Here is a 15,229-nt window from a genome sequence, read left to right on the forward strand (position 1 = left end):
TCCTTTATTTTGAGAGGCTCTCCAGAATAAAGAGAGATCCCTTCAGGCACTCTGGAGGCTTAGGTATGTCTGATTCTCAGAGTAAAGAGTTGAGGTTGTTTTTCCATGTAAATGTTTATTTCAACAGCTAGGTATGTCCCTCAGTAGGAATATGGTGTTTGTAGTCTACGCAGCTGTCTTAATGATACGATTTAACTTGAGTATCACATCAGTACTCACAAGCTACACAGGCTCTTCTAGCCACCTGTATAAGTCTTTGTTGGAATAAATGCTGTCCTGACTACATAGCATAAGTTGCTGGAGAATATAGAAGACTTAAACTTTTCATATGCTGAACGTATCAGCAGGAGGAGAGGACTGCCAGTAGACATGCTGCTGCTGAGGTAAAGAACATCTGCATTTTTAATTCATGGAACAGAATCGTAGACTAATTGAGATTAGAAGGCACCTCTGGAGGTCATCTAGTCCAGCCTCCTGCTCAGAGCAGGGTCAGCTAGAGCAGACTGCTTACAGGCATGACCAGTTGAACCTGGAATTCACCCCAGTAGTGTGAGTAAAATGTTACGGAGTTCTAATATTAGTTTGTCTGCTGGGATTCCATGCTGAACCTGTTGCTGAAGGCTTGATAAATTGTAAAATTGTCAAACTTTTTTTTCTTTCAAATGTGGAATAGAAATGTTTTTCAACTGTTGTAGGTAATGTGTTTTTCCTGACTAATTTCATTTTTAATAGTCAAAGGATGCATTCTTCTTGTACTGCCTGTGTGTGGTAGTCTTGTAAAGCTGTGGTGCATTTTGCAAAGTTCTGCTGTGCAGATTCTTAATGAAGTTTTTTTGGTGGTGGTTTTTTTTTTTCTTAAATTTAAATGACTAATTAACTGGTTACATAAAGAAGACTTCTTTGCACTTCATCTTGCTTATTGAAAATGCAGTTTCTGATATTTATTTATTTTTTAAGAAAGAAAAGACAGATACATGAATGTCTTTTCTATGTTGTTTGTCCTGGAATTCGGTTGAAGAAAGTCTCTTCCAGTGCCTGCAGCTCAGAGTAAGCTTGTGAGTGAGAAACTGAAAGTGAAACGACCTTATTTTCTACTGCCAAAGGAGAAATATGAAAAGTAGCTAAAGCATAAATATTAATAAGAGCATTTCTTCAGAAATTGCCACTTGAATATTGATAACATCTGAAAAGAAACTTATGATATTTTTGATCTTGTGGAATTCCTTTCAAGAAGAGAAACAATTATTTATTCAACCAATTGTATTTGTACTCTCATCATTCTGTTTGTTTCTTTCTAGTGCTTCCTTGCAGAACAGCCAGCCATATGTAAAAACAATAATGCTAGTATCTTCCATGACAAGACAAAGGGTTAATCTGAGAGTAGAGAAATGCACTTGAGAATAAGACAATACTGACAAACATCCTTCAGATTCATCTTGAATTCTGGCACTGGTTCCTTACTGGCCCACATGGAGAAATGGTGTATGTGGTTCAGAAGGAATGATGCCCCTTGTCACTCTGGGAGCCATTCCTGAGCAACTGAAATGGAAGTCAATGCCTGACATCTGGAAGGCAGGCTTATCACCGTTTTGGGGAGAGGGAATGCTTTTTTGTTCGTTTCTCTTTGTTGTTGATGCTAGGAGTTAACCCTATTCTTAAACATACGTTTCATACATCTTGTCCCTCCCAATTTGGGGCAGGGGATGTGTACCTATACACATAAAAAGAAGCTTCAACACAAGTCTCTTAAAATCAGGGAGGATTTTCTGCTTTTAAATAATTCCTAACCATTCTCTGATAAAAATGTCATCTGGTTTATGTTATGCAAGTTCCACAAACTTTCAGCTTTGGTATTTTAAGCTGTTTCATTTAAAATTAGTTTTGTCATAAAATATTAATTTAAATGCTTTGAATGCAGCACTTTTCTTGGGTATTAAGAGGAAATTATATGAGAAAATAGAGAAATAGTGGTGATAGAATGATCTGCCCTTTTTTTTTTAACATCAAGATAGTACTGGCTTATTGATGAAGATTCTGCCATTCTTGAACAATCTGGTATGCTGTTACACTATCAAATGTCCACTGTTTTATGTTTTTCTAGAAAAACTAGCATTTTTCCGATCCTGTTGTGAAAATTATTAATTACTTAAGACTATGATTTTGCAAGTTCATTTGTAACATATGTATCCAGTCCACACGCTTCACTATTAAGCAAGCCCACAGCCCTTCAAGTGCTTATCTGAAATAATGGGTATCTGTAATCTTAAGTTGGTAGGACTTCTGTTCTGAAAGTTTATCTTGAATACAACTATCTGTATGATTGAGGTGTAAATCAGAGAGTACCTATTGTAAAGACAGTCCCTTGGCCCTGTGTATTTCTTTTACTAAACAACTAACATTTAGGGTTTCAGGCTTGAGAAGCTATTCAAAAATAAAAGTGAAGAAATCGTAGTATTTGATTTTTTTGTTTCTTCAGGTACCTTCTCATTCAGTGCTTCCCTGTTTCAGCTGTCTATTTATATTGACTCTTCTTTTGGGATCCCTGTTGCAAAGCACCATCTTCCCCACTTGCATGTTTTCAGGGTTGTAGCACCCTGTCAGTTTAGGCCATGTTTGTCAACATTGTTTTTCACCCTGAACAATATTACATAAACAAATTAATTCCCATAGCTTTTTTTTTTTTTTTTAAAGTCAGGAAGGAGTTCAGTGTCTTAGAAGATGTTCAAGAGTCAACTGGGAAAGAATTCATCCCCTGCCTACTCCTTTTGTTTCATGCCTTTTCTCAGCACCTTACAGGGTCTTTGGAGGCAGTCTCTTGGTATCTTCTTTTGGATGGGGCTTGATGCAGGTGGGTTTACCAAGGTTTTGGGTCCATGAATCTAACTGACTCTTAGAGAGTGTCCTGTACTTTGAAAATGACACCTTTTTGGATACTAGGACTTTAGTATACCACTGTGAGGTGTTAAAGTAGAAGTAGAGCTAGCACACTCATTTTCTTTAGTTCTTCCATGTTCAGTTATCTATGTGGAAGAACATTAAAGGTCATTTATAGCTAGCTGGGATCCTTTTGTTTCTTTTCCTCTGTCATGTTCTGTTAATAATTTTTACCTCTTACATGCCAAGCAAGACTAGATTGTTTGGCATAGCACCTGCAAGGATCTTTTTACAAAATGTTAATTTTTATGGTTTTTCAGTGGCAAGACATAAACAGTAATTAATTCCATATGAGTGTAGAAGTCTGATACAAACAAACTGCTTTTATTTTTTCATAATCTTGATGCACGGAGTGACATTTGCAGTGGGAGGATCTCGGAATCTATTTGAGACTAGAAACTTTAGAGAAAGTAAAGGAAGGAAATGAGTGTGTTGCAAAAGAAGTGAAGCAAGTTCTTCTTGTCTGTATTTGAACACTGTCTTGCTGTGTACTACAGTGTCACTGACCTTTGTGTTCTGCTGTGTCAGAAATGCTGTCTGCCATATATCAGAGTAGCACTGCTCATCTGCCCTTCTGCAGGTAGAAGAATGGGATCATGAGTTGATGGGTTTTGGTTGGGACTCCACTTTAAATAATGAACGGGATGGATCTCTGGGGATAAACTGCAATTGTGCAGTCCAGGACACTGCTCCAAGAGGAGTCCTAGTACAGAAGTTGAAATAGGTCCTCTAACTTAGGAGGAGGTTGCAGGAAGAGAAAAGAGGGTCCCATGTTGGAGAAAGTTGAGTACTGACCCTGAAAATTACCAATTTTCAGTCTGTTTTGAAATCCGTGTAAGATACGGACTTTTTATAAGCATTTGCCAAGTGTTTTCCTCACTTGTGGATAACTGCTTTGAGACTCTTTTACCTTTTTCCTTCTGCAGTGGTAGGGAAGAAGAGTTACTTGCAGAAGCTGAAATTGAAGTCACTAGTAGCTACGGACTCACCAAGTATAAAGTACTATATGATGTGAAATAATCTGAAAAATAAGGTCCATAATGTATTGTAGGTATGGCAAATTGGTCAAACTCTTGACCTCATTATTTCTGTGAACTTAAGTCGCCATCTGTAAAATGAAGGAAATAATGAATTCTCATCTTCCACCAATATTGCGAAAACAGATTAATGTCTGCGAAAGGAGGGAGAGCCTAACCCTTCTTATTCCCAGTTTTGATTGATGGATAGTAAGTTCTGTGGTGTTGTCCAGGATAGGTCGTCCTTTTTATTTAGGATGTTTTTTAAAATGAAAAAAAGTGTTGTAGACATTTCCTTCTCTTTAAGAAGGTGGAAATTGAGGCAAGCTTGAAATAGCAGGGAATCATGGTATGAGTGATAAATAGATTCCCTTTCTCTGGCAGCAAGTGAAGCCACTTGCTACGTGTGTTTCTGGTCAGTGGTTCCTCAGAACTTCACCAGGTCGTCAAAAATTTTCACACAGCAACAAAGGAAAGTTTCTTCAACTGCTGTGAGAGTTTACCTTTGCCAGTAGTAAGAATGGTCACAGAAAGTTGAAGCCCACTTTTTGTCTTGAGTGCTACTTAAACATTTCAGCAGGAGCATTAAGGGCTAAACTAACTTAAAAGGAATGTGCAGCAAATGAATATATTGCTTGATCATGTCCAAGAAGTATAAATAAAATCACAGTTGTAAGATACCCTAAAAATCTCATTTGTTTTGTCTTGTTTTGTTTTCACTTTCAGAAGCAAATCAGTGTGAGTGTGTTGGTTTCATTCCAACAGGTAGATTTTGGAGTTTTAATTAAAAGTGTGTGAGGTGAGATATGTCCAACGCTACTCCAGTAGGAGTTTTGGTCCTTACTTGACTGACATTTATTGTAAGTGTAGTTGCAAGAAAACATTACAGAAAGAAGTGCAGGTGTGTTTCTAATGATAACCTGTGACATGAAAGAGGAGCGATCTCTTGCTCAGATACAGCTGTTACTGAAGCATAATCTATCTGTAATTTGTAAACCAGTAGTACCTTTAAAATTCAAGTCAATCCACACAACAGATCTCAAAGGCATATTGGGGTGTAATATTTTCAATCAGTGAATAAGATTTTGTAAATTAGATTTTGGGCCAAAGCTTTTTCTTATTCTACAGTGTCCTGCTTGTAAAACTCCGCTGCATAATTTATAGGTGCCTACAGTTAGTCAAGAATAGGAAGGTCTGCATTTTCCATGGTTTCTTTACCATTTTTCTCCTGCTCAAGTAACAAACTCAACCTGGTCTATGTAAGGTACAGGGACGGCTGAAAATGTGTGACTGACTAGATAACGGAGGGACTTAGATGACCTATAGATGTCCCTTAACCTCAACTGTTTAATTCTATGAGCAATGAAGTTCTTGTGTTCTTTGGTAAGCATGTGTTAGTTTAAAAAAAAAAAAAAAACAGCCTTACTAAAACTCAGTCAGAAAACTCCAGATTCAGTTATGTTATTTAATAGATCATATTTATTAGAAAGAGGTTGACAAGCCTAGGTGCTACTATTAGCACAGAAAATAAATTGAAGAGTATTGTGAAATCTGTGGAACTTGACACTTGAAACCAAGCACAGGTGAACTCAGGCTCTTAAAATATGGATTTGAAGGCGTTCTGGGTAGGACCCCAAGGTCCTATACAGGCAAAGGCAACAAAGCCCCTGCAGAGAGTCTTGTTTGTTTTCCGCATAGGAAAGAGTTGTATGTCCTCTCATTTTTTGCTCTTCCTAGTAGAAATTCCTAGACTATGAGATACATTCTTTATTTTGGTAGGAAGTAGTGGTGAGTTCCAGCTGAAGTATTGGAAAATCTTTCTGCTGCCTGTGTCGGCTGTTTTTTAGGGACTTCGTCCTAGCCCTGCGTAGTGTAGTCTGGCATGTGATGAGTAGGTACTTCAGAGTATATTAAAAGCTGTTCTGGAGATTATGAGTAGTCACTGCCCGTTCCTATTTCACTCTTCAAGGACATCTTTATAAAAAGGGATTCAAATATTTTACTTTTCTTATTACAGAAAGATTTGTGCAATCCTTATATGTTTGGATCTCAAGTACCTAAACATTTCAAATTAAAATGTAGAAATAACTCTGTGATAGGACAGCAAGCCTAGTAGTCCTTTCCATATATTATCTAGGATCTGAGGAGTCTCCAAAATACACACATCCAAGTTATCTCATGGCATATATTTCTGGAAGGTGTGTTTATGTTAGGCTGTTGCTTTTGTTTTCTTTGATTTTTAGTGTATCATCTAAAATCTGGTAGGGAGAATTGCTGCAGGGGAGGGGTAAGGCACTTTTCCTGAGGTTGCACAATAGCTATAGCAAAGGAAGGAGTAGAACTGATCTCAGCGTTGCGTGTCCTAGCCACAGAATCGTCTCAAGTATTGTGCAAATCTTAAAGGAAAATTGTAATAAGAAAGAATTCCTCACTTCTGGACCAAAAGTGTTTTGTAATATTTTATCATCAAATGCTGTAAAATCTGCCAAATTTGTGACTCAAGTCCATGCTGGGTACTGCATTTGCACTTAATACCACAACAGACTGTTGCCTTAGGCACCGTTAGTTTGAGACTGTGTTGGAGCTTAATTCTTTCATCATAACGCTGACACTGGAATCTGCATGGACTGAACTGTCGCAATCATGTGTGGAAAAGAGCTGGTGAATATTTTCCAAATAAAAATGTTCTTGTCACCTTTCATCTGTAAAAGCCGCTGCATGTATCATTCAGGCACTGTTCTCTCCAATGTCCTAAATTGGTGTGCTACCTAAAGCCAGTAGTATTTAGTAATTTGTTTGCTGGTTACCACTAGAGAACTGAATTGAAAGTACAATGAGACCCCATGGAGTGCAGGGCAAAAAGTGCCTGGTGAATTGTTCAGTTCATTGTATTTGCTGGTATTTTAGTGCACACCACATACAGGAAGTGGTGATGGTAAACAATTTAGTCTTAAATAGTATAACGTACACCAATAGCCTCTTATTTCATCTCTTCTTATGCAAAATGTGTTTTCCTTTAAGCTTGTAAAGGACAATATGCTTCTGGCCTGCAGCAGGAGGCAGGCTTGCCAGTAGGGGTGTACTGCAGTGTATGTTTAGTCCATTATAGCTGCATATGTCTAATGTATTATCAGCTTTTGGAAAAAATGTTTTACTACATAGATCTCATACCTACTCAACTTTGACTTTAGCACCCTGGGGGTTAAGTTGTTTAGTAATCCCACTTAGCGGTAACATGCATGCTAGACTCCAGCAGCACCCTCGGTTGCTAAATGACTGGGAGGAAGTCTTTTTATGGGATCCATGTAACACTGTTTTCATAGGTTTCTGCACAAGAAACCTAAAACTATTTTTGCTCAAATGAAGCCTTTAATAGCCCTTTCATTGTCTTCATTGTAAAGGTCAAATAAACTGCTGCAATAATTATAGAATGGCTGTGTTTATATAGTCCTCTGCAATGAAGACGTTGGTACAAAGACTAATATTTTTGTGGCTACGGTCACTCTGAAATGTTGCAATTTCAGAACAGTATTTCATATAATGTTCTAATGAGATTACTAAGTGCATGCCCTGGGCAATGTCCCATCCTTTACCATCATTTTGACATTCTCATGAGACATCAGTAGTGTTTAAGACTTCGTTTCTACAAGTATGTCTGTCCAAGGAGGTAATGGAAAACTGACCACAGTAGTAAGCTTGTCATTTTCCATTAAACCTAAAAGGAGATGGAACCCTTGTTCTTTTTTGCCACAGGAATGGCAAGACTAAAGAATTTTGGTTTGTGTTCCATGTTCTGGGGAAAAAATTCTTGTGTGTTGATCATAGTCTCCTGTGCTTTCCTCCCAATCATGGTCCCTTCTTACCTGTCCTCTCAAGTTTCTCTGCTGCTTCTTCATCACAGTCACATTCTCTCATTTAGGTAATCTGAAGCTTTACGCCTCACAGGCATACTTTTGTGTGGGAAATACCAGGTAAAAATATAGATGTTCTTTTCATACACAAGGTGTTTAAATTTCCAAGCCAGAAAAGCCCAGCTCTGTACTACTGGACTTTACTACCCTCCTACTGTGTGTTGTACCTGAACGGTCTCTTTCCCCACAGTCCCAAATGCCTGGTCTCGTGCCTCTTAGCATGTCCCCAGCCTCTAACCAAAATATCCCAAATAATGTCTGGTTCCATCTTGAGCCCTTTTTTATTACTGGACACCGTAGGTGAAAAGGTAGATGCTGATCTGATAACATATGCATTGCAGTCTGACCGGGAGCTGTTTCATTTTATAGCAGTAGGTTATGGTTGAGTAACTATCTGTATAGAAGCACTGAGTTCTGTAAGAAGAAAAAAAAGTTGACAATGCTGCTACATCTCCCATCACAACGTTTCATGTGGCACTAGTAATGCTGGAGTTTGTTAACCTCTCTTTTGGAAAGAAATCACTTCTCCAAGTTGTTTGCTGAAGGATGCTTTTATTGTGAAATAAAATACTGAAGTCATTTGCACTTTCCTGATAAGAACAACAAACCCAAAGAGTGTTAAACTTAGTTAAATGAACGTCTTGCTAATATCTTTTTGCTTAAACTCTGCTCCTTACAGTAATTAAAAAGCCCATTTTTTTTGGTGGATTTTGGTCCCTTGTACTACCCGTTCCCTTTCTCCCAGTGCATTAACCTCAGCTGCCTTTGACGCTCCCACCAGAATACAGATAACATTTGGCATGGCTAGGCGGGAGCTACCTACATACTTCTTAATTAGCCAGTATGTACATATGGGTTGGCCAGCTGGCTTTCTCTGAACAGAATATGTAATGTTGGCTTTTGCCTGCCTTTCCCTCAGTTCAGCTGTTCTTAGATGTCTCTCTCTTATACTCATCCACCAACTTTTTTTTTTTCCCTTTCCATAATAGACTCTTAATAGCTTTGAGATCTAGATCATACCAGTCATTTCTAAATAAATTTGGAAGAGACAAAGTCTTGAGGGGTGGGAGGGAGGAGATCGCTAAGAGGAAATCTATGTCAGTGTCTTAGTTTGAATCAGGAATACGCCTTTAGAGTGACCGCCCCTGTCTCTCCTCACTGTAGTTTAGTTTGCTCTATGCAGTGGCTTCAGAGCTTGATTCCTCCTGTTTTAAGCCAAAAGACGTGTTCAGGAATGTGCTGAATGTGCTCCAGCCTTTAATGTGTGTTTAGTACGTGGGGCTGCACTAGAACTAGTCCAGAGCAAAAGTGATAAATGTGACTGGTATAAATTCTGAATTTTTTGTTACCAGCTGTTCCACTCTACAGATCCGCTCTTGATAATTCTGTACTTCTTGCTAATGTAGATGTAGCCTTAGCTGTCATTTTCATAAGTTTAATTTTAGCAAAACATTCTGAAGCACTCCTGTCAAATATTTATAGCAGAAATTTTGTACAGTCAATTCACTGTTTCCCGGTTGGAGTAAATCCCTATTGGAAGAGAGGGATATTTTTCTTCATTTTTTTTCCTCTGCAGATGAAATAAGATATGGGAAATATAGAAGAACAAAGGTAGTTGAGAAGATTGCCTTATGCTAGATCCCCTGTTTTTTAAATGCAAATGTATTCTAGAGCTCAAGGATAAATGCAATATCTTGGACATTAACCCATCTACTACTAATATTCTCATAGAATTTCAGTCTTGTGCCCCATTGATTTGCTATAATAGAAGTCAGCTAACCTTCAAGATCAACTGTACAACAGGGCTACCAAAGAAAACCTTCCATAAGCATCGTGTAACTTTTTGCTGTATGTGTTATGGGGAAGACATGCAGGCATAAGAAGGTAAGCGTGCATTGTAAACCAGAAAGGAAACAAGTAGTTCTGTGAGCACCAGAACTAGTGATGCTTAATTTCTTATAGATTTATGTCTTATAGTTGATAGACTCTGGTAACGTGCAGGTCTCAACTGAAACTTCCCATGTGACTAGTGGAAAAGAGGGAAAATGGTTTATAAAGGCCATCTTATCTGGAGTTTTCTTACATGCAATATGGCATGAAGCTCATATTGAAACTTTCCCTTGGGGGAAACAGTGGCAGATTATTATTATTGTTGTTATTATTATCCACCAGCCACCTTTTTCCATGAAATTTGTGAGTGCTTAATATATTTGAAAACTTTTCTCTGCTGTCAAATTTAAAGAAAATCCATCTAAAGGCTTGAAAGTCATTGGTGAATCATACATACGCATGTAACACAAACACATGGGCCTCAGTTTCTCAGGAGACTGGGCTGAAAGCAAAAACTCCTATAAAGGGATTGAACAACAGCGGCAGCGGCTCTGTTGGAGTACTGCATGCGTTCTCTGTTTTTTTTTACATAGGTGAAGACATGCCCTTTCATTAGTGCTAGATGTAAGCTTATACAAATTAATACAGTAACTTATTAGTATTCTCTGATCTGAATTTTCTCAGTGCCAGGAGGCACACAAGGCGCGAACATCGTTCTTCCACTTCGATCGGTCTGCGGCTGCGTGCTCTGGAGTCAAGGGCCACAGCGCAGTCTTCCGTCGGTTTCCCCCTCAGGACACGACCGATCCATCTCCATCTCCTCCTCCTCACTTCATTACCGATTTTCTCCATCCCCGCCATTTCTGATGCTTGTCGTTTTTTTTTTTTTTTTTTTTTTTTTTTTTTTTTTTTTTTTTTTTCCCCGGGAGGAGGTAGTTGGCCTCCTGCCCAACCCCCATGACTTGGAGGGCCAGTGGTTTTTCTGTCAGGGTGGCCTTCCCTTAGGCTGCGTTGGTTCGCGGCACCTTCTTCAATTTTATCCGGTGCACCCTCCAGAGAGGGATCCCCTATCCACCACCCAGGGGACGCGCCTTCTAGCCGTGCAGCCCCAGCCGAAGGGACTTATTAGTATTAGAGAATTATTATATGCTTGATTTTCTGTAGCTAGTTATATCTGAAATTCTAGTGGTCGTTGGTTTTTTGTTTGGTTTTTTAATCAAATAATCCTAGCTTTTTATATCACTGCCTATAGATCTGTCAAAATGCTTACCTTTGTTACTTTAAGGAGAAAATAGAATTATTTAGTTCCTTTACATGAAAAATGATTGAGGGAAAAGTTTAACAGTATTTCAAATTGATAAGTGATAATGAATGTGCAGGAAAGACATCCAAACATAAAAATCAGAATATCTGATTTTTTTTTTTTTACATGCAAAGAAGTATAGTTGGAAGCAGATTCTATGTTTTATTTAAAAGCATGAAATAGATCGATTTGTTAGAGAAAAAGCACAGCTGTGCCTGTTTGTCAGATGAAAAGTGGTGGCACTGCTTGTTGTGACAGAGGAGAATAATTTGAATGTAAAGAGTTTAACTTTTAATTTAGGGTTCTGGTGATTTGAAATATGCCATCAAGACTGCCTGATAAACCAGTAATTGCATTAAGAAACATCCCTGAAGGAAACTCAAAGCAGACAGATCTAGGCTTCCCTGGAAGAACCTGCTAATGTTCTACATTTTCACTTTGAATGCAAATGTTTGTTGACCGTGTTCAGAACGTGACTCGAAATGGCACTGAACTGCAGGCAAATAGAAATAAAGTTAAAATGTCAGTAAAATCACTTCTTCAGGTCAGAATTTTATTGTAATATATACTGTGTGGTCATGGATTAAATAGTTCGCTTACATTTCTGGACCATAGTGATATCATATGAAATCAAAAAATCTACCCTTTATGAAAAGTTTTTTTTTTTCCTCAAATATTTGAAGCATTTATGTCTATTTGAGAAGTATTTCACACAGGGATTGTGACATAGCAACCTGGCACATAAAACATGTAATGGAAATACTGCTGTGTGTCAGTGTGATAGCTGGGATGGTTCTGCTTTAATAATCCAGTATGTGATATACAGTTTTAGTGAATTTCCAAAGCAATTTTCTCTTCAAAACATAATTGGCTTGGGGTCAAGAATTGAATGAATTCACATTTAATTTTGGTCATGTGATGAAGCAAATGGAAACATTCTATGCTTTCTGTTTTCATTTACTTATATTTGTGTATTATTTGTGCTGCCTGTATTATTTAAAAATACCTTTAAAATTTATTTTGAAAATGTTTTCATCATCCTCTTGCCCCTATACAATACCTGTATCTTGAAATTTTTTTTTTGTCTGCTATTTTTAAAAATAAACTATTTCTGTTCAGTAGGACTTGAAAGAACATGCAGGGAGGCTGGGCCTTTTGTGAAGGAAGAACTCTTGTTCAGTTAATGTGGTTTAGCCCCTACTGGTGCGGCAAATAAGAGGAATGGAGCCAAGCCTAAGCGAATAAATTTTACTAAGCTCATGAAGTTGGGCTCCTTAGTGTCAGTACCAGAAGGGCATAGGGAATGGCATACCGCACCAGGAAAGGAAGAGACGCAGAGCAGGAATGGCGATAGTTTCAGGGAGTCAAGTAGCATGAAAAAAGGAAGGAAAGAAAACACCAGCATGTGCAATGAGAAATATTTTGACTAAAAAAGATAAAGATAACTTTCACAGGTTGATCTGTTTTAAAGTAGCTGTAATCATGATGATATATACAATGGGAATTGTTGCAAATGAAACTTAAAGAGAGGATTTGAGAGGCTAACTGAGCAAAAGCAGATTTATGACTTGTGTTTTCTTTCTAAACCCATGAAAACAGAGATATTTGCTGCTATGGTAATACTCTATGTATGGTGTAATCATCACAGTAGTCATTGTCTGCGAAGATACTAACTCGTTGCTTCTTTTAGGATTAAGAAATGTTTTTGTAAACTACAGGAAACTCATTCTAGAGTACTCTCCATTGCACCAATAACCTTTTTTTCTTCCTGCAACTGTTATGAAAAGCAAATAAAAAAAAAAAGGCTAATAACTGTGTGCTTTGATGTCCATTAAAAATGAACAATTACTCTCTGTATCTGCATAAATCCTACTGATGCTATATAAATGAAGGGAATACACTAATGTTTGCTTTTTTTTTGTTTTGGGTAAGAGTAGAACAGTAGGAATTTCACAATGTTGTATCATAGTGGAGACAAGATTCAGGTCATTGTATGTGAGACAGTTTCTAATTAAGCTCTTCCTTGTGATTAGTGTTAAAAAAAAAAAAATGAAAAAAAAATTCAGGTGTGGGGAAAGGGAGGAAAAGAGCAGACCTTAGTGCAGTATTTCCTAATTTTCTGACTTTAGGATTGAGCACTTTGAACTTTCATTCCTGTCTTATTCTTCCCCTTCTGATCTGGAAGAGTAAGAAAGTAAGATGTTACTTTGTTGTATACAATGGTATTAATCTTAGCCAAGTATTCTGTAAGGGAATTTTCCATAGTTTAGGTCTTCTGGGGGATGGATGGGTCAGTGGGGTGGTGGTGTGGAGTGTAGAAGTTTTTTTTGAATGTGAAAGTTTTGTGTGTCAGCTCTAGAGTGCAAAACAGTTTTCTCAGTCATGTGCCAAAGAGAAAATACCAGTCTCTGTTGTCAGTTACTTGTGTCAAACCAAAATAGTGGCCCTGGTCCTATACCAGCAACAAATTCGCTAGGTGATGATCCCAAATTCTTAACTGTAAAGCAACAATAGAAATGTCATACCCGAAACAATGTCTAACTGAGACATAAAATTACTACAAGATTCACTAAGACTGTAATCACATCAGTTCAAAAAGATCCATAAAATGTTACCGGCTTTAAAGTGATGTCAAATGCAATTTTACTTTTCATGTGACCTCTCCTCCTAGGCACTCTTAGAAGAGTAGCTCTTCATTCTGTGGAAGAGGCAAGTCAGGCGAACAAGTGAGTTCAGCAGATGACTTTGGGATTTTTGGTTATGACACTGTTCCTGCTGGAAGCCACGTTTCTGTGTTAGATTTCTTGGTTTCCACCCTCAGCTGGAATTGGCTTCTGAGTCTTGGCTAAGCCAGAAATCTCTTCATATATTTTGGGATTTATGAGAAGTGGTCTGTAGCAGCCTAACAACACATTTGTCTGTTAACAAGCCTGAGCAGATTGAATGAGAATCTCCAGTGTACCTTTGGGGATGTGAAGATGATGGCTCATGAGCTTCTCCAAGTCAAATGAGGGTTCTTGGTACAAATTTGTTTAAGTTAGCTTTCTAATACTATCTGCCATGTTTTCTTCTATGGTCTTTTATTGCCGCACTGTAGCGAGCTGAGTTTGCCTTGCCTGATTCCTGTCTCATTTTAGCTCCTCTCTTGGCAGTTGCCTGAGCCATAGAACATGGAGAGATGCGTTAGTTATTTGTTCCTTGTTTGTTATTCAGAATTGATACTGTTTGCAGTCTTTTGTTGCTAAACTCACTTATGATAATACTTAATGGTTTGCACAGTAAAAATTCTGGTGTGCTGGCAAGATATTTTGGCCTGTTTCTTTATCTTAACTTTTTTTCTTTGTAGTGAGAACCTATAGTTCTTAACAAGATGCTAAATAAATAATGCAAAAAAGCACTCAAGTGTCTTGCTGGCAGTGTTGAAAGTGTAGAGCAGTCTTCTGCTATGCTCCTGACATAAGTTTTTAGGACAACCTGACTTTCCCTGGTAGGTATTGCAGTTGGACTCGATGATCTTAAAGGTCTTTTCCAACCTAAATGATTCTATGTATCAAAAATATTTTGCTTCTCTTGAAGTAGAAAAGTGGAATCGAAGCTAACATGGATAAATCAAAATTCCATTATGTGAATCTGTAATGACACTTACTTGGTGTACCCTGGCGATGAAACACCACAGAGCTCTTAGAGCTTTATATACGTGTGTATATATATAGCAATGGCTTATGTAATTAATTTGCTAGACAGTGGAAATTAAGGTTTCTAGTTCCAGGTCTAAGCTTTAGAATTTTCTTCTAACATATATCTCTTGTTCCAGCAAATAGTATAGCAAATCACCAAGATTTGACCTTCTTTTTGTAATATTTTGGGTAGACAGCGTTTCAGTTTCCCAGGCTAGAAAGCCTAATTTCTCTTCACACTGTTGCTAGAAATGATCTTGTGCATCCTCCCAGTCTTATTACCTATAAAATTAAATGAGATATTGAACCAATAAACCATCAAATACCCAGAAGTGGTAAGTCTGCCAAAGAGGTAAGTCAGAGGGATGAGGTAATTAAGCAACTGACTCGGTGGTTTTCTGATGATGCTGTCCCCAGCAGTAGCTGTGTTAGACCTTTAGGGTTTTCACCCCAAGGTATGAGCTGCAGATGAGTGGGATGCTTGAAGTCAGGTGTCATTGTTAGTCATCTTTTTTGGGGTACTATTCAGCTCTGCTACTATCTGCAGTAACAACATTT

This window comes from Platalea leucorodia (assembly GCF_965183815.1).
Source record: "Platalea leucorodia genome assembly, chromosome: 1".
NCBI classification, from domain to species: domain Eukaryota; kingdom Metazoa; phylum Chordata; class Aves; order Pelecaniformes; family Threskiornithidae; genus Platalea; species Platalea leucorodia.